The sequence below is a fragment of the Chlorocebus sabaeus genome, chromosome 20 (assembly GCF_047675955.1).
Source record: "Chlorocebus sabaeus isolate Y175 chromosome 20, mChlSab1.0.hap1, whole genome shotgun sequence".
Lineage (NCBI taxonomy): Eukaryota > Metazoa > Chordata > Mammalia > Primates > Cercopithecidae > Chlorocebus > Chlorocebus sabaeus.
Genome location: NC_132923.1, coordinates 89304112 through 89324591, shown reverse-complemented (window position 1 = coordinate 89324591; position 20480 = coordinate 89304112). Strand labels below are relative to the sequence as shown.

Sequence of the window (20480 nt, the reverse complement as noted above, 5' to 3'; positions counted from 1 at the left end):
TATTTCCACTTTTCAGATAGGAAAGTTGAGGTACAGAGGGATTTAAAAAAATCCTCCAAAGCCATATCACTAATGAATGTTTCTGTTCCCCCAAACCCTTGTTTTTTTGTGGATATTATGTACATTATATGCATATGTATATATGACAGGGAGGTACGAATTGGGCCTGTTTCTTCAGAATATTGCATTTAGTTCTCATACTATGAGGTGTGAGCAGCTTAATTCATTTATCCATTTGTTCACTCAACACCTCCCCTGGGCCCAGCTGTTTCAGGAAGTCAGAGCAGACAAGATGGACAAGGTCTTTCCTTGTCGGAGACAGACAATATGCCCCTGAATTGAGAAAGCAGGAGGGCTCCAATTGGCTAGGGATTGGCTACTTTGGTAGGTAGATTTAGAAAGGGAGAGCATTTACAAAAATAAAAAAGAGCTGACTATGTAATGTTCTTGGGGAAGAGTGATCCAAGCAGCGGGGCAGCTACTATAAAGATCCTGGGGCTAGAACAAGCTGGGTATGTTGGAGGACCAGAAAGAAGGCCAAGGTGGATGGTGCTGGTGACAGGGAGCAGATGATTCCAGAGGCAGAAGCCTGGATTAAGTAGGCCTTGTAGACTAGCACAAGGAGGTTGGATTATGTTTTAATTGCAGTGGGGAGTCAATGGAGGGTTGTAGCTTGATCTGATCTCCATTTATAAGGATTGCTCTGGCTACAGAGTGGAGAATGTTGAGGGACAAGGTGAGGAATGTGGAATCAGAGAAACCTGTCTGGAAGCTACTGCAGTGTCCAGGAGAAAGATGACAGTGACTGACTAAGATGTCTCAGTAGAGATCAAGGGAGGTGGATAGATTTGGGATGTGCTTCTGAGGAACAGTACTTTCTGATGGATTAGATGAGGGGCATGTGGGACAGAGGAATCAAAGATGATCTTTAGGTGAGCAACCTGGGGAAGGGTGGAGACATTTACTGAGATGCAGGAAGACTGGGGAGTAGTGGGGAGTACGATTTGGTGGTAAATCAAGAGTTGGACAGGAAAGTGGAAGATGCCAATTAGAAGCCTAAGTTGATGCATCTGGAGTTCATGGCTGTGGATTTATATTTTAGAGTCATGGTCAGAGAGTCAATATTTATAGCCAAAACACTGGCCAAGATCACACAGAGAGAGTAGGGGACAAAATCAAAAGGAGCTGAGGGAAACCCAATGCATGTCCATGAGTCAGCCGTGGTTCTATTTCAAACTAGAAAGTCCGAAATCCAGCCTTGTGTGGATCTTTCAGGGCAACCATGGAGAAAGCAATGGGGGCTCCCAGGGAGGAGATCAGTGTTTGATCTCAATCTGCTACTTTTATTATTTCCTAACTTCAGTGACTGTTCTTCATTGTGCCTTGGTTTATTCATCTGTCCAATGGAACAATAGTGCTCACCAGATAATAGAATGAGTTAATGACTGTGATAGTTATACAAGTATGAGGGACTCTATTGTTGCTTTGGGGTGAATTGGGAAGGAAACAAAATGCTTCAGGTAATTTAAGGTTCTGGTTTGAAACTGGAATTTCAATAGACCATGCTAATCCTAACTCCCAACCAATTTCAAATCATCCTCAAGTAGTCTCCTTTAAAGACTTTCTCTAATCTCTCCAATGCAGTGATTGTCACTAACGCTGCTCTCAGTCCTGGCTGTTGCCTGGGGTAGAGGAGGAGGAGGGGGAGGGAGGAATTATCTGATTGCCAAGGTTGGGGAAAAAAACTAGGCTTGAGTACCTGCTCACAGAGCACTTTTCCCAGATGACCCAGTCTCCTGTTATCTTCCAGCCACCCCCACCTCTGTCCATATATATATATATACACACACACACACACACACACACACACACACACATACACACACATATGTGTGTGTGTATAAATGGAGTCTCACCGTGTGACCCAAGCTGGTCTCTAACTCTGGCCTCTAGTGCTCCCCCTACCTCAGCTTCCCAAAGTGTTAGGAATACAGGTGTGAGCCACCGTACCCGGCCAACACACTCATCTTCTACATGGGTGAGCCAAACCTACCACGCTGTGGACTTGTACTTTCTCTCCTCCCTTTTGCTTTCTTCCCTGAGGATGCTAGTGAATTGGCTAGGGAGCCATAGGTAGTGTTTCTGTTCAGCTCAAGTCCATAGATTGTCCTGGGCCTCTCTGTGCAGACCCTGTGTTGGGCCTCAGAAGATGAGACAATCCCATGAGAAACAACTGGGAACAGATCCAAAAGGGGATCGAACCCAGTGTGGAGTGTGTCACCAGGATCCTTCCAGTGCTAAAATGGTAGACTGAGACAGCCAGGGACACACCGACCCTGACTCCTCCTCTGGTCCCCAAATCCCCACATCTAAGCTGCAGAGTAGACATCTCCACTGCAGCCTCCAAGTTAATGTGGTCCTGGCTGAGCCCACCGGCCTCTCCGTGCACCCATGGAGTATGTGCCACTCACTTCTGTCTCCTCCTAGATTGTAGGCACTGTGAAGGGAAGGAAGGTGCCAAATTTGCATTGTTTGCTTAGTGTGGAGCACAAAGCTAGTGTGGAGCTGGCCTGCAGAGGGGTGATGAACGAGGGAACTGAGGCCACAGACCCTGAGGCTGCAGGGCCCATTGAGAGAAAGGGACCCAGCAGGCAGGCTAGTGGGGCACAGGGAGTAGCTCAGGATGGGCTCAATCCTGTTGGGTATGGTGCTTACAAATGGCTGTAGGGCTTTCTGAGAAGTGAGGGAGGACTTCTTGCTTGATTACCCCATAGTCTAGCTCTAGAGTCAGAATCACAAGAGACCAAACGAATTGTCCATTTACATGGGGAAATTGTAAATGGGAAAGATAAACGTTGGAAAATCAGGCACTGACCCATGGGCTCACCAGTGGGACAGGGAAATCTGAGCCAAGCTCATGGAAAAACTATAACCAGAGCAGGCTGAGCTGCATAGTCCCAGAAAAGCAGATGGGGGCAGCCATAAAACATGACCCCTTTGAGTCAGCCAGGCCAAGCTGCACACTATTTTTAGATGCCAGGATATTTTTAAAGCATTTCTCTTCCTTTAAGTGCTGCCCTTTGCCCTTGTGGGCATTGTGATTGGGGCAAGTCACTTAACTTTCCTGTCTTCCACCTCCCCATCTGTGGAATGGGGTTCTCTCTCTCTATTTCTCTCTCTCTCTTTCTCTCTCTCTTTCTCGAACAGTACAAGTCTGCTTGGGTTAAGAGATTTCTAGAGAGTGTTTTTTGCTAGAATATCCTAGATACTCTGAGATTTTTGATTCTCGCCTTCACTTCCCCTCTAAGCTCTAATCTGACCAGGGAATCATGTGTAATTTTTATCTGGGTGTCTCTGGCCAGTCCAGTCCCTACATGGATTTTTGTTTATTGCCATTCCCACATGGCTTCCGGGTTCCCATCCTAACTTTCAGACATCATGTCCTCTAGAGTAGGGCAAGACTTTAAAGATGATCTTGTCCAACCCCCCCTTTTATAGTTGGATAAACTGAGATCTACATAAGGGCAGATTTAGGACACGAGTGTGGATCTTCTGATTCTGAGGCTAGGACTCTGCCCAGCCCATGGCCTGCCTCCCAGAGCCTAGAGCATCCTGGGCAGGATAAGATGAGGAGGCAGGAGGGAACTGTGGCTGGTGGTCCTTGGATCTCACTTCTTGGGATTTGGTCAATCTCTCGAGGGACCCCTTTGCATCTCATTTCCTCCCATCCATTTTAAGGGCAAGTTGCTTGTAAAACAGTAAAACTTATGTCATTTGTAGCTGGGAAGTTTGGAACGGATTATGAAAATGTGTGGTTGGGGTAGGGAGATTGTTTTTCTTTTTCCATTTTTCTTTTGACTTTCTCTTCCAAGAGCTGAACTGGAATTATCTGGAGCCCATAAAATTCCCCCCAAATGAATGCCAGCAAGGGCCCAATTGTGGAAAACTGTGAGGTGTGGGCATCACTCAGGCAGGCATTTCCAGGAAAGGTTGGGTGTACACCTTCACAGGAGTCTGGGTGGACTGTGGAATTCCAAGTCTACAGCCTCAGAAACATATCTAAGACTTTTCTTAAGAAGAAAGAGAACATGGAAGAAGTGAAGGAGATAGACAACAGGAGAGACTCAAACTGAAGCTGGAGTTTGGGAAAGAGAGCCCCACAGGAGCAGGAGGGGGCCAGGGCCAAGGTGGTGGGGCAGTGTATTTTTGGGGAAAGACTTTTGCCTGGGTGACAGAAGACCTTGTCCAGCCCCTGCTGCAAACTCTGCAAGACCATGAGCATCTCCTGACCCTTGTCCTCATCCCCAAAATACAGAGGCTGGTCCCTCACCTACACAAATGGCTGTTAGTCCATGGAGACTATGGACTGTGATAGCATCATATAATGGTCTAAATAAAGAAAAGGAAGCATTTTGGACATCATTGTTATTATTTGTGAAGGATGATAAATCTTCATCTTGGGCCCGGGAGAATCACAGCAGAGAGAGCCTGGCCTGGGCCGCCACAGAGCCCTGAATAGGCACCTTGCCCCAAGACCCTGTCCTATGGATCCACTGTCCAGGACAGGTCAGTGACATAGTCTCCCATGTGCAGAACCAAGAAGTACAGCACTTCTCACTGTATGTGCCCACCTGTCCACCATCTAATGGAGTCCTTGCCTCAAGCCTACAGAGCAGGTAGGGCAGAGATCATTGATATGATCTTATGGTAACTTGCTCAAAGCCATGTAGTTACTAAATGGAAGAGGCAGACCTGGAGCCCAGACTTGCAAATTCTGGCCACTGGGCCCCTTGCCTCCCTAAAAAGTTGAGTACCAGCAAGTTGGCCTGTAGCCACAGACAGAATAGGTGTCACTTGTTGGCTCTTGCTGGCGTGTATCCACACTTACTTTGTGCCAGGCACTCTGCTAAGTGCCTGGCACAAAGCACAGCAATGCACTTTAATCTTCACATCAACTCTAGGAAATAGGTGCTATTATCACCCCTTGTTTTCTGGGGAAACAGAGGCACAGAAAGAGCAAATCGTTTGCCTGGAGTCACACAGCCAGGAAATGGTAGAGCTGGGATTTGAACCGAGGCAATCTGGCTCCAAGACCCCATCTTCTTAAACACTAGCTATATGCACATTCCCTGGAGGAATTTCTTGGAATAAAGTGGCATGTGATGACTATCTTATTCTTTCCTCAGATCAGCTCATAGCAGGGATGCCAGAGAACCCCAGGCCTGTAGTGGGAAAGGCAGTCCCTCTGAGTTCCAGCATGAGGTTTGTTTAAGTCTCTCTTGGTACTGGGGGATCTCATGTGCCATGGACTAGTTGACAGGAGCACTCTTGCCTCCCAAGCTCCTCCAACACTATATGCAGCACCATCATCTGCCTAGTTCTGGAGCTGTAAGCCAGGGTGTGATTCTTGATCCCCCAACCCTTTGCTCTCCTTCCCCATAGCCAATCCATCTGTGAGTCCCATCCATTCTGCACCACCTGGTGCAGAGCCAGCCTCTTGAATCTGTCTACCTCTTCCTGCTTCCCCTGCTGCCACCTCCTGGACTCACAGCCTCTGCTTCCCCTCTCACCCCCCTATGCCCCATTCTCCACACAGCTGCTGGAGGGATTTTCTTAAAATATAAATCAAATTATGTCACTCTTCAGCTTAAAAACTCTTCATTGCACTTAAATAAAATCCAGATTTCTGGCCATGCCTAAAAGATCCTGTGTGACCCAGCCTGTTAACCTCAGCAACTTCATCAGTGACTCTTTGCCTCTCACTCATCAGGCTCCAACTAGGCCAGTTCCTTTCAGTTCCTGTAACATACCAAGCAACTTTCCTCCCCAGGGCCTTTGCACATGCTGTTCCCTCTGCCCACACAGTTATCTCTCACTGTTTCTGAAGCGAATCTTCATAAATGCCATGTTCTCAGGTCTTCTCTGGCTGGCCTCTTGTTGGTTTTCTTCATATGTCTTGTTATGGTTCAGAATTATTTTAGTTAGTTGTCCATTTTTCTAACCTTTCCCTTCAGAAGTAAAATCTTCAAAGAGAAGGATTCCTATTTGAATCTCTAGCACCTAGCATCAACTGGCACATGGTAGATATGCATAAGTACTGTTGGATGAATGGATAGATAAATGAATCCTGGATAACCAAAAGGGAGTCTATGGAAACTCCCCTTTGCCAGTTACCTTGTTCCTCTGCCCACCCCGGCCCATCTCTCTACTCACAGACAGCTCCTCTCCTCCCTAAAATCCCTTGGGTGGTGGTACATTCACCTATATTTCTTGAAATAGCCTCATCATTCCTAGCCCTGGTCAAGCTTTCATTAGCTTGTTTGATTTACATGACCAGCTCATTTGGTTTGGCTGTGTCCCCACTCAAATCTTGTTTGGAATTGTAGTTCCCATAATCCCCATGTGTCATGGGAGGGACCCGGTGGGAGGTAATTTAATCATGGCAGTGGTTACCCTTATGCTGTTCTCTTGATAGTGAGGGAGTTTTCATGAGGTCTGATGGTTTTTTTTTTTTTTTTCTGAGACGGAGTCTTGCTCTGTCGCCTGGGCTGGAGTACAGTGGCCGGATCCTCGGCTCACTGCAAGCTCCGCCTCCCGGGTTTACGCCATTCTCCTGCCTCAGCCTCCGGAGTAGCTGGGACTACAGGCGCCCGCCACCTCGCCCGGCTAGTTTTTTGTATTTTTTGTAGAGACGGGGTTTCACCGGGTTAGCCAGGATGGTCTCGATCTCCTGACCTCGTGATCCGCCCGTCTCGGCCTCCCAAAGTGCTGGGATTACAGGCTTGAGCCACCGTGCCCAGCCCGAGATCTGATGGTTTTATAAAGGGGTTTTCTCCCTTTTGCTCAACACTTCTTCTTGCTATCATGTGAAGAAGGACATGTTTGGCTTCCCTTCCACTATGATTGTAAGTTTCCTGAGGCCTCCCCAGCCATGCAAAGCTGTGAGTTAATTAAATCTTTTTCTTTTTTAAATTTTCCAGTCTTGGGCAGTTCTTCATAACAGTGTGAGAATGGACTAATACACCAGCCTTTAAGGAATATTCCCATTTTATAGGTAGGAAAGTGAAGAAAGGTCATGTCATTTGCCAAGGCAACAGGGATAAGAAGTGAAGGAGGCAGGCAGGACTTTAACCCAGGCAACCTGAGCCTGGAGCAAATGCCCACACCATGGCCCATGTCCACTTTCTGTGACAAGCACATGGATATGTCCCTCCAAGGTACAAGACTGTTGAGTGACTTGGCATCTCACCCAGTAGTGTTTCCCAAACTTGCCTGGTTCATAAGAATCACCCAGGGCACTTAATAGAAATACAGATTCCAGATTCCCAGATCCCTTGCCAAGGGGCTCTGTCTCAATAGGGCCAATTGGTGGGGACCTGGGAATCTGTATTTTTAAGAATTGTCACAGATAATTCTGATGATCATGAAAGTTTGGAATACACTGGCCTAGAAGATAAAACCTCTACTACACAGCTTAGCCTACAAGGCCTTTGCTGTGGCAGCCCCTGTTCACTTCTCTGGCCTCATCCATCCATGGCACCCCCTGGGCCAATGCTCCATTCTTTCTATGCCTGTCTACTCACTGTTGCCAGAAAACCCATATGGCATCCAGCCCCTGTGCCTTTGCCTCTGCTGTGTCCCCCACTGCAATACTTTCCCATCTTCTCTTTCCTGCCTCTTCCTCCTCCCCAGATGGTTCTGCTGAAATGTCCTGTTCCTCAAAGATTTTGTATCTAGATTGTACCCCTAGGGCAAAGTTGCGACTAGGGCTTAGAATTTCAAAGCTTCAGAACTGGAAGATACTGGGAGACCTTGCCATCTAACCTGTTTATTTGACAAATGAGGAAACTGAGGTTCAGAGAGAGGAATGGACCTACCTGAGATCACAGAGTGCTATGGCAGAGCCAGGAGTGGGTGGATCTGGGGACCTACCTAACCTCTACTTAATTCAGTTAATTTTTCAGACTTCCTTCTCAACTGAGTATTTCTAGAAAAATTCATTCTCTGGTAATGAAAATGCAGGGCAGATTGTGGACTTCTTAGTCACTCACTCAACCAACACTGAGTTCCCACTTCCCAAAGGGTAATGTTGGCTTCACACCTTGGAGCTCACAGATCAAGGCAGGGACCAGGCACAGGGGTCACGAGCCACAGTCGTGGTTGCCATCATGTAATAATATGTGTAATGGATAATTTTAATTGAGTGATGACTCTATGCCAACCTTTGAATCAATGTTTACTTCTCACTATAGTGCCACAAGGTAGATGCTATTACCATCTTCATGTCATGGCAGTGCCTGCTCTGACCTTCAAGTCAGGGCTCAATTTGGGGATCTGTGGAGGAGAGCCTTCCCTCTGCTGGCTGGACTGGGGAGAGCTTTTTGAAGAGGGGTGACGAGCTCACCTTGAAGGATGAGTAGCTTGGACTTGAGGATGTGAGGGAGGGCGTTCCAGGTAGCAAGAACATTTCAAAAGGCTTGGAAGAGGGGACATGTTTAGCATGGGAAGAGGTGAAGACGGTGGAGCGGTGGTGGTGGGGATCCCAGCAAGAGGGCAGGACCAGGTGGGAAGTCAGCCCTGCTTATCCCTGAGGGCAGGACTCCCGGCCTGTGTTATCTCCACAGCCATATTAATAGTACCATCAGCAAGGCCTGGGGGTGTTTCTGAACTTGGAAATTGAGGCCAGGGAGCCTAGTGAGGCTGGGTTCTTAGTTGCAGGGCCCTGGCAGCAGCGACTTTTCAGGGTTGTCTGACAGGGGTCTCCACCCAAGTGACTGTGCAAGGTGAGGAGAAGCAGGCATTCCGGTGTGCTGGCCAGAGAGCACTCTGTAAATGCCTGTGGAATGTGTGTGCATGTGTGCATGGTATGGGTCTTCAGGGGGTTGTGCAGGCTGTGAAGCGTGGGGTCTCTGTGTGTGTGCATGCGTGTGCATGCACACGTGTTTCTAAGGGGTATGCTGCCTGTTCGGCTTTGTGAACCTGTGTGTCTATGAGTCTCTGCAGGCGGGTGCATGCGTGTGTGTGGTGTACGTGAGAGCTATGGGTGTGGGGCCGTCCCGTGTGTAGTTGCTCTCCTCAGCTGGTGTTAAACACTCTTTGGACAGCTCAGTGGGTAAACATTCAATAATGTAATTTGGAAACCCGTCCCCAGGGCTCTGCTGTGTGGCCAGGCAGCTGGCCGGTGGTGGCCGGATTAAGATATTAGCGCATTAATGCTGTATCAAAGCCCAGCACCCTCAGCCTCAGGAGTGTCTGCTGACAGCCCCACCATGCCCAGGGCTTCGTGGGCCGGCCGCCCCCGCCACATCCCTCTTGGAATCACAAGGAGGCCTTGTGTTCAGAGCCCACTCTGAGAGCTGCAGGGCTCTGCAGACATGAGCTCATGCCTGCTGGTCCCTTCAGGAGGAGGTGGGTGGCCTGCCCAACCACCAGGCCTCTTCCCCACCGCAGTGGCCAGGCCCTGGGAGCAGTGGAAGCTGGCCTTTGGGTCTGAGCTGGTCTTTTGACCTGGCCAGAGTAGGTGCTTATGTGTTTGTTGAATGAACGAATGACTGAGTCTCTTTCCAGGAACTTTCTTAAAATTCCTCAATAGCATGGGCCAATTCCCTCTCACCTTGATACTCCCAGTGCCCTGGCAGTGCTTGGTACTCAGTGAGTGTATATTGAATAATAGACTGCTGGACTGCTGACTACTAGAGGGGTACTGGACTAGAAGTCAGGAGACCTGGATTTGAGACCTGATTATTTCCTTTAATCTGCTTGGTGGCTGGGGATGGGGTTGGGGGTGGGGCAAGGCAGAGGAGGGCTGTTTACCTGACTGGGGACACCAGGCTCACCATGATGTAAACAGTGATTCTGATTCTAGCCTTTAGTGTCACACTGTGTGGGTATGCAGGTGGTGGCTGGGTCTGACTCCTTGTCCCTGGGAACTGAACACGTGGAAGGTTTAAAATATTGATGGAAATCATCGTAAGGGGAGGTCCTCAGGACTGACAAGAAGAAAAGGGGCCAATGTACAGATTTCTACTGAGTAGATGGGCTGGGGAAGGGAGGGGCACAGTGCTCAGATAGATGACTGGGGTGTCTGAGGCTAGGGCCATCTCAAAGAAAATTTAGCCTGATCCTCCATTGTATAGCTCTGCAAACTGAGGCTCAGAGGAGAGAAGCGATGTGCCCAAGGTTACTCTCTCAGAAAAGCAGTGTCCAAGATAGGACAAGGACCATCTTTGAGCAGAGGGAGTCTGCTGTTCCTGGCATCTGAGGCTGCATGGAAGAGACTAAATAAGGAAAGGGAGAGGGTAGAGAATGAGGCTGGGCACTACACCTCAGGCTGGTGAGAAACTTTACCTTTTCATCTATTTACCCAGGGGCTGCCCTGACCTCAGGTAGTCAAGAAACATTTTCTGGCCATTAGACTGCTAAACAATGGCCAGTATTGTCAGTAATAACTAATAGGCCGACAGGATTAGTGATGGTAATGAAAACTACCTTTGATAAAGGCCTCACTGTATGCTGGGTGTTATGTTAAGTACTCTACACATTTTGTCATCTTAATCCCCACAAAAACCCTATTCTCACAAAAATCTCAGAAAGGGACAGTTATTTGCCTCAGATAACCATGCTGGTAAGCCAAGGACTTCTTTACCACTAGATAATACTGTGATCCCTTGAGGTCTTGGGCTTCCTGCCTCTGGCATCTGAGCAGGAACTGGTGGCCCCTTCAGGGGAGATGTGGAGAGGTCCTGGCTTTGAGGCCAATGAAGAATAGGGGAAAATATCAGAACTGATGACTTGTGAGTCTATCATTCTATTCCTGGAAGAGTTTCTGGCTGCTGTGAATCTGTACTCTATATGAAAGTCAAGGAGTTTGAGGACTTAGTTAACTTCTACCCGCCATCATGATTGTTTGCTCCTCTGACCTTGAAGAAGATTGCTGATAAAAATAAGGAAACTGTCCCAGAGCCCCATGTCTACTTCCCAGACCAAAGAGGAGTCATATCCACCAGCAAATGAGGGACAGAGTGGAAAGGACACACTTTTTGCCTGTGGGGACTCTTGCTTCTTGGCATCCCAGTTTTTCAGAGTTGGGGATTCTTTGGAGATCACTAGCTTGAGGCTCGCCTACTGTAACAGAGGAAGTTAATAGAAAAGTCATACGACGGAGTCATCTCATCAATTCATTCTTACCCCACTCAGCTCAGCTTACTTAACTCAACTCAGCTTAAATCAATGCAATGGAACTCAACTCATCGCTCAGCTTGGTACACATGGAGCTCAATCAACTCATCCAACCCAAACTAAACAAATGGAGCAGAGCTCAATCCAAACCGAATAATCAAATTCTACTCAACTCTCCACTCATCGCAACGCAACTCACATTCCAGGCAGGAGAGACAGCATGAGCAGAGATTATGAAGGCAGGAACACTTGCTTGGGGGAAAACAGCAGCACAGTGGGCCAGGGCAGCCTGACCAGAACAGCACAGTGGAGCCAGAAGCACCACAAGCGCAGAGATTGGGAGGAACCTGGGGGTTCTCACCGCCACGCTGTCCCGCAGGGTCAGGCAGACCGTTTTGTCTACATTCACACTTGCCTGCCTCTCAGCTGATGCTGGAGTTCCTTGAAGGAGCTCACCTCCGCAGAAAGAGCGGGTACCTCAGAGCTCTGCTGAGGAGCTGCGAGCAGCAGCAGCTGCTTGCTAGGCCGCTGCTGGGGTCTTGAGGAGGATGCTGTGAGGGGAGGTCTAGCCGCCGCCCCTCCCACACAGGCTCTCCTGGGGAGCCACTGAGATTCTCCGTAGTGTGGCAGAATCTAGAAGAAGAGGTTGCCTTCCTTTTCCAGGAGCTCCAGAAAGGAAGGGGGCAGCCACCCAACCCTGCATAACTTTGGTCCTGGCCATGCCACTTGTTAGCTCTGTGTATGGCCCATGGCAGGGCACATGGCATCTCTTAGTCTCCATGTCTGTCAATGTTATTGTGAATGTCTAATGAGGTGGCACCTCCTAGATGCCAGGTGCTGTAGCTTGAACTTGGCTCATGCATGGCACATGGCATCTAGGAGCTGATGACAAACAGCATAGTCTCCTACCTAACTTCCTGCTCCTCAGGCAGGAAGAAGGCCAGGCACCACGCTATGGGGAATGACAACCTGGGTGACTATCCCAGCTCTGCTATTTACATCAACCAGTGATCTTGGAACAATCACCCACCCTCTCCTGAGCTTCAGTTTTCTCAAGTGAAGCCAATTGAGCATTTATCTTATGGCATTGACAGTACAGTTGAAAGCACTTGACACAGATCCTGGCACTTAGCAAACATTCTATACATGCTTTCATATTACCCACCTTCTCCCATTTGAGATAGAAATCAAAAATGAGGAAAAGCTCATTTGCCTCTGCTTTGGGCAGCGGCATCTCCACCTGTCGAGTGGATGTACCCAGCACACTGCAAGGTCCCTTGCTTCTGGTACTCTAGGATTTCTAGTCTATGCGGGGCATGAGTCTCAGGGCCAAGTAAAGGCAAGGGGGCATGGGATTGGGGGGAATTTTCCAATATGCTGGGGTGAGCCCCAGAGTGTCCCTGAACCACAGCCTCTGCAGGGCCCCGAGCCCACCCCTCTGTCCTCCCCTGGGGCTGTCATGGGAACGGTGCAAACTGATGTGCAGCAGCTTGTGATAAATATGCATGAATGGGCCGTGGCCGCGGCCCCTCCTCAAGTCCATTTGGGGCACCTCAGTGAGCTAATTGAGGGTGGCCATTGTCCCTGTGCTCCCAGTGCCTGGGCCCCGTTTTCACATTCAAGTGCCTGGCCTTGGTTTAAAGTGGCCGAGTGGCGGGTGCTATTTTATTCAACAAAAGCCCCTTGAGAGGGTGGACGGAGAACTCTGTGGGCCGGCCCATTGCCTGAGCCCATTCCTGTCCTGGGCCAGAGGGAGGGGGGCCACACCAGACCACCTGATCGCAATTGAGGCGGAGGCGGCAGGCTGGGCACAATGGGTGCTCGAGAGGCCGCTCAGCCCCTGGGATGAATAGAGGGGACGCTTTCCTTCAGCCCCCATTAGAACCTGGTATAATTTCCCCCTGAATGGCAGTGGTGTGGGATGGGCTCTCCAGGATGAGAAGGGGAAGGGGAGAAAGCCAGAGGCCCTTTGAGACCCACCCAAAAGGCCCTGCCCCTTTGCCCCCCTCTGCTACCAGGAAAATGTCCACTTAGCTTGATGGTGCAAGTGGCCTTCATGAAGGGCAGAGAACTTCAGGACCACAGGTGGAGGGGGAGACTGCAGTCATGCCTTGGAGTGTCTCACCCCAACCCACAACTCCATGGTGGGGGCTCTCAGCTGAAATATAAAGAAGAAGAGAATAGCAAGACACCACCCCCCAACATACACACACTCAGCAGGGGCCCCTTTCAAATGCAGGGGCCAAAGACTGGATGGTCCAGGGCATCAGCTCTGTGTCTGAGCTATCAATGGCACTAGCAGAGAGGAGAGGGCAGGAAGAAAGGGGGCTGCTGCACCCTAACTCCATCTACCAAGGGGGAGCACATGTGGAGAGGGCGGCAGCGCCGAGGTCCCAGCACCTCTGTCCTGGGTGCTCCTCAGTTCTCACAACCCCGTAGGGGAGAAGGGGTCAGTTTGGTGTGATGGAAAGGCTGAGTTCAGACAGCAGTAACCACTTGCCCAAGAGCAGGCACCAGAAGGCAAAGGGGCACAGTGGTGAGGACACAGGGTGTTGGAGGCATTGGCTCTGACCATGAACCCCATCAGGCGTGTGGTCAGAGCCAAGGACAGAACCTTGGGGAACTGAATATGCAGAAAAGGCATGTATTCAAAGAATAACAAGCAGAGAAAACAGAAAAGGAAGTGGCCTGTGAAGAGGACAGTGGGAGAACTGGAGTGAGCACTGTCCCAGAAACCAAGAGAAGAGAGAATTTCAAGAAAAAGAGAGTAACCAACAGTTTCAAATTCAGCAGAAGCTCAGGCAAGATGAGGACCGAAAAGTGTCCATTTAGCACAAGGTCTCCAGCAGCCTTGGTGAGAGTGCCTCCTGGCAGCTGATCGGTAAGAGCCAGACTGGAGTGGGCGGAGGGGTGAGTGTGGTGTAAGCGGTTTGAGAAAGGCTTCGAGAGGTAGGGCCAGAAAAGAGGGGCCTGTGGGGGAATGAGTGAGGGGCTGGGGGGATTTGAACCTGCTCAGAGGCAGAGGGCAGGGGCTTCTCAGCTCTTGGTTCATAACACAGTGCCATCAGCTATAGTGGTTAAGAACTCAGATGCTAGAGTTAGGCTGCCTCAATTCAGATCTTGGTTCTACCATTCTCCAGTGATAGGCCTTGGGGTTTCTCTCTGAGCCTCAGCTTCTGAAGCTTCACCATGGTATTATTATAAGGATGGAATGAATCTATGTCATCCCTTAGCACAGTGCCGGGATGTGGCCAACACTCACTAAAAGTTAGCTCTGTTATTATCTTACTTTCATTATATTCTCTGCATACCAAAGCTAAAGATTTCAAGCCATGTGGCACTGGCTGTGAATTCTACCTTTGCTACTAACTGTGTAATTTGGAGCAGCTCAGTGCGTTCATTTCTTTCTTAAGGTAGGACAGCAAGCAGCGCCTGTCTCTTAGAGCTGCTGAGGGGTCACATAAATCCAGCGCTCCTGCAGCTCCCCAAAACTTTTCACCTGTTCTGTCATTTTCTTCATCACCAGCATGTGAAGTGGTATCTTTATTGCTCCCATTTGACAGATGAGAACACTGAGGCTTACACAGGAACTTGAGTTGCCCCAAGTGACAGAATGACATCTGGCAAAGCCACAGTTAGAATCCAGAGGTGTCTGGCCCTAACCTCTACTTTCCACTATTTCAGGCCTTGGAGAGGAGACACTGTCTGAGGACCACCCCAGTCTCAACCTGTCATGGAAACAAGGCTGGACCACAGCAAAGCCCAGGGGAGAAGTAGCATAGAGAGCTTAGAGGGCTTCCAGGGGGAGATGGCTTGTGGAGTTATGGCATGGTTGGAAATAGTGTTCCCATCTTTGGGCATAGGATAGGACAAAGAAGGAAGTGGCTCTGATGACAGAGAACTAAATGGCCAGATGGGAAATGACCATCTGTAAGGATGGCCACCACACATCCCACTCGGTGCTGGTGGGAAAATTCTAGCTTGGGCATGGACAAGTCTCTTCCTTCTTCGACATCTCACCATCCTGTCCCTCCCTGTCTTCCTCCCTTTCCCTGCCCTTTACTCCATCCAGCCACTGTGTCAAGTTCTTCACTAGGCACTTGGGATGAAGACAGGAATCAGAGTCCCTGCTCTGAGGGTTTCACAGTCTAGGGAACGGGCCGGGGTGCAATAGAAAAGGAATTAGTAGAAATCACTACGCAAGATAGTATTATTTGATTGCCCCCAGGAAGAGAGCTCATTACCCCATGAGTTCACCTTGCTTTCTGCTTTTTTCTTTTGCAGAGGCATATCCCAGGCCCAGAGAAGGTGTGGTTTTGCTAAAAACACATTGACCTTCACATGGAGTCAAGACCTGGCCTCAGGGGTTCAGTGGGGCTCCACCCAAATCTGCCTCTGGGCCTCTGGCAGCTTCCCAGAGCCAGAGAGAGACAACAGGGAGACAGTGAATGGTAGAGATGTTTTTTGTCTTCAGAGGCAGTGCACTGTGGAAGTTAAGAGCACAGATGGTAATGCCAGACTACCTGGGTTCAAATCCCGGCTCTGCCATTTACCAGCTACTCAACCCCTCTGTGCCTCTGTTTCTTCATCTGTAAAATGGGGATAGTCGTAGCAGACATCTCCTGGGGCTATGGTGAAGGTTATAGGAATTAAGATACATAAGGTGCAGCCATGCACTACATTTCTTCCTCTGTAGCCATGGTTTTCCATGGTTCAAGTTGCCTGTGGGCAACTGTGGTCCAAGAACAGGTGGGTACAGTACAATATTTTGAGAGAGGGAGTGCACATTTACATAACTTTTATTAAGATATGGAGACGGGCGGATCACGAGGTCAGGAGATCGAGACCATCCTGGCTAACATGGTGAAACCCCGTCTCTACTAAAAATACAAAAAAATAAGCCGGGCGAGGTGGCGGGCGCCTGTAGTCCCAGCTGCTCGGGAGGCTGAGGCAGGAGAATTGCGCGAACCCGGGAGGCGGAGCTTGCAGTGAGCAGAGATCCGGCCACTGCACTCCAGCCTGAGCGACAGAGCTAGACTCCGTCTCAAAACAAAACAAAAAAAAAACAAAAAAAAAAAAGATATATTGTTATAATTATTCTATTTTGTTGTTTTTGTTGTGAATCTCTTACTGTGCCTAATTTATAAGTTAAACTTTATAATAGGTATATATGTATGTATAGGGAAAAGCACAGCATACATAGGGTTTGGTGATCCGTGGTTTCAGGCATCCGGGGTGGGGGATCTTGGAGTGCCCTCTTCCAGGATCAGTGGGGACTGCTGTACTTGACCCTCAGGCAGCAGGTGCCAGTGCAAATGGCCAGGCTTGGTCTCAGATAGGCCTGATTCTACACTCTCTGCCTAATTGTACAGAGAGTCCCTCCGTGAACCTCAGTACTTCATCTATTAAATGGGACCATAGCAGTACCTGCCCCCCAAGCCTGTGGTGCAGATGGGCTGAGATGGCGAGGCACGTGGACTGAGAAGGTCACATGCATTGCCTGCCTGCCACATCTCAAGTGGTACCTAACAGGCACTCAGTGGAGACTTCTAGGCCCAAACCTTTCTGCTGATGTGGTATTGCCCACTGTGCTTAATGTGGAATTAAGTAGAGGAAGCCAAAAAGCCCAGGTGCACACACTCCCTCTGACCCCTGGCTTTTCCAGCTGGATGCTTCCACCTAGGGCACTAAAGCTGAAGCTAGTGATGCAAAGAAGCAGAGATGATTAAAATTGATCCCAGCAGGAGCAGACAGGTTGCCTGAACCTGGATGTTTCTGGGGAACGACCCTGGCTGTAATACTTTTCCCTGGTTCCTGCCTGTTTTCTGAGCCTGGTTCTTCATTCAGGATTCCCTTTAATCCTGTGGACCATCCAAAAGCATCCTAGTAAATCCTTCTACTCTTCTTTTCCTCCTCTGCCTCCCCTCTTCTTCTTCCTTGCCTTCCTCATCTCCCTCATGTTTGTTGCCATCCTCCTCGTCCTTCTCCTCATCCCTGTTTTCCTCCCTCCACCTCCTCTTCCTTCCTTTTCTCTTACTCCTTCTTCTTTAAGTTAGCCAGAGTTGATTTCTGTTACTTGCAACTAAGACCCATGACTGATCCATTTGGAGATTTATTCATTGCCAGAGCTAATCTGAGGTACTGATTCATATTTAGATGTGAGTGGTTGATACGGCCAGGAGGGCTTCTAGAGATTACTAAGTGCAGCTTTCTCATTGTGAGAAAATGAGGGAAACAGAGGTCCTAGGAAGTGAGGGAATTAACCTAGGATCACACAAAATTAATATCAGGGCTGTAGCTTGAATGCCAGCTGAGGGTACCATGAGTGGAAATTCTCCTGGAGACATTTTTTGAGGCCTTTTACATCTTTCCCTAAAGGAACAGGCATTGATATATTGCACCAAGAACCCTCCATGGCTGTATTTAAGTTAATGGTGGCTATTTCTGGCACAGAAATATACCAGGGGAGGCATCATTGTATTGTGGCTTTGTCTTCTCATCCCCCCACCCACTGGGCAGTGGCCACATGAAGGGCCGGCCCTGAACTCTGGAGCTTCCCTCCCTGCCTCACCTCTCTGCCTTCATTTCCCCTGGATGGGATGACTGAGGGCTCTTAGAAATGCCAAGAATTCCAGTAATTTGAGCACATTATTGCTGCCTCTGATTTCTTTCCATCATGCTTTTCTGCAGCTGGTAATTTCCCCTCCAGCCCTGGGCTCCTGTCCTTTCTCTGCCACTGACTCCTTGTGTGATCTTGGCTAAGTCACTTGCTTCTCTGTGCCCCAGTTTCCTCCCCAGTAAAATCAGGCCTGTCAGCTCTCAGAGTCACCTACCATTCTGCTCTGCATATTTTGAGGTCAAAATATGGACTGGACTAATGATAAATGGTGACAAAAATCCCACAAATGGGAGATTCTAAAAGTTTTTTATAAAAATCTCAATGATAAGAAAAAAATCCAGAGAAAGGAGGAAACTGAGAATGTTTTAGAGAAGAAAATGAGGGGAGGTGAGTGTGGGTGGAGAGTATGGTCTCCTCACCTTGTAGAATTGTCACAGGCCAGATGAAGTAGCTACGATCTGTGTGGGGCACATTCTCCCTGGAGGCTGGGGTAAGGTAGGTTACCGGCAGGCAGGTGCCAGTCCTACATGGGGAAGAGCTTAGCAATCAGGACTACTCCACGGCAGAGCTAAAGCCCTTCAGCTAGTGAGGTACCCGTCAACAGAGGTGTGCAATCTGGGAGTGATGCCACCTGAGATGCTGCAAGGAGATTGAACAAGATATCTCCATATGCCTTTTATCAGGACCAAGAATCGTCTCAGTCACTGAGAGTGTTTTAAGTGTGCAGGGTAGAATGAAACCACCTGGAACTGCTTGGCAACTGACTGCCAGGCGAAAGGCCGCCTGCTGTGCCAGCCCAGGAGGAATGTCCATGAGGGAGCCATGGCAGACCACAACCTTGGCAAGACCAGATTGTTCCATCACAACTGACAGGCGTTGCTAGGATGGAGGAACTTTGGTGGCTGTTCACAAGAAACTAGGCTATTGGGATTTATGGGAGTAAAGAGGGGCAGTCCTGGGTCTGTGTCATCCACAGGTGCAGGCCTGGCCAAATGGGTGAGGTGTATGTGCTCAGCAGGGCCCCTGTCTGACCATAGGTCAGTCAGTCAGCAAGTATTTTATTGAGCAACTATTATGTGCTGGGCACTGTTCCAGGGCTGAGGCTATCACAGTGAATGAGCTGAGCTGGGCCTTGCTTTCAGGGTCTGGCAAGCAGACACAGAAGTACAATAATAATGGATAACCCTTACCTGGCAGAAAGTGTCTACTTTCTGTCAGGCCCTATTCTAAATGCTTGCACCAGTCAGGCTAGGACAGGTTTGCTGTAGAAACAAATGCCACCCACATCTTGGTGGCTTAAAATAACAAGGCCTTATTTCTGGTTGATGGCATGTACACAGTGGGTTAGCAGGAAGTGCTTGGCACATCTCAGTTAGAGACCAAGGTTGAGGCAGAGACAGAACAAGGGGGCATGGCAAATGTCTTTTAAGCTCCCCCTGGATGTGGCACATATAACTCAAATCATTGGCCAAAGCTAGTCACACGGCCACCATTTGACTGCAAAGGCAGTGGGGACATCAGTTCTAGGGGTGGATGAGTATAGCTGTGAACAGTGGCTACCACAGGGCTTCATGTCCATTATCAATGTAAACTTCACACAGCCCTCTGGAGTAGGGAATTGTGTTATCCCCATTTTACTGGTGAGGAAACTGAGGTGTGGGGAGGTTGCGGGATGGTCCTAAGGACACAGAGCTCATGGATGGCAGAACTGAGAGGTGAGCCCGGCAGTCTGGCCCCGAGTCCACCCCCTTAACTGCTGTGCCTCACTGCCACTCACTGAAACAGGAAGGATACAAAAGTATGATTGCAGTGGCAAAGAGGGGGGCAAGGGGCTGAGGGAGCTGAGTGCAGGGCACCCCGGCACAGTGTGGGGTCCAGGACGACCTCTGAGGAAGTGACCTTTGTCCTGAGCTGGGAAGAAGGAATATGTGAGAAGAGGACACCTTCCGGGTGAAGGAGGAGCACTGAGGTGGCCCAGGGAGGGAGGCAACATGGCATATGAAGCCCAGGCTCAGTGGGTGAGGTACCTGGGTCAGTAATGAATAAGCCAGCTGTTGTCAGAGGGTCACCTGCAGGGATTCAGGGGAGCTGGAGCTGGGGTCTGCAAGAGCCCAGTGATGACTGCATCCTGGGGGCATCTCAGAGAGCTTCCTGGAGGAGGAGAGATCTAAGCTGAATAAGGGGTAGGGGAGGACAGCCATGTTCCTCTCAGAGGGAGTACCATGAACACAAGCCAGGAGGAAGGAGGAAGTGTGGCGGGCTCAGGGAATTGTGGCTGGCTCACCTGCATGGGGCGGAGGGTGGGAGGTGCGAGGGGGAGCAGTAAAGGACTGCACCAGAGAGGATCTCTGCTTCTCGTCATCCTGGATGCTGGGAGTTTGGGCTGAGAGTGCAGAGGCAGGACCGTTTGATCTGAGATACTGATTGAGAACCAACTATCTGCCAGACCTTGAACCTGGGGTTTGGGCTGGCTGGAGTGGGCTGCCTCTGGCTGCCGCATGCCCTGTTCTTATCTGACTTCCTTGTGGGTAATTGTCTGGCTTTGGGTTACCAGGGGCACCACTCATGCCCTTCCTCCTGTCTGTCTGTGAGGACCACCAGACCCTTTTTCTTGGCAGGCAAACTAGGAGCACACCCAATATTCCATCCCAGAATGAAGCCTGGGTCCTTGAGAGGGCAGCTG

General features: G+C 49.5%; 2 long non-coding RNA genes across 3 annotated transcripts in view; one reads left to right on the top strand and one right to left on the bottom strand.

The window, feature by feature from the left end:
• LOC140709380 (uncharacterized) overlaps positions 1-20480 on the top strand; it is a 170953-nt gene that overhangs the window by 83977 nt on the left and 66496 nt on the right. The gene's annotated exons all lie outside the window — the stretch shown is intronic.
• Positions 1-20480, bottom strand: part of LOC140709243 (uncharacterized) — a 38025-nt gene that overhangs the window by 12878 nt on the left and 4667 nt on the right. The window contains exon 3 of one of the 2 annotated variants that reach the window (XR_012089672.1): positions 12576-13336. The exons of the other annotated variant lie outside the window; for it this stretch is intronic. This is a non-coding gene — a long non-coding RNA (uncharacterized lncRNA). Of the gene's footprint in view, positions 1-12575; positions 13337-20480 lie in introns of those variants that run through there. 2 annotated transcript variants of the gene reach the window in all.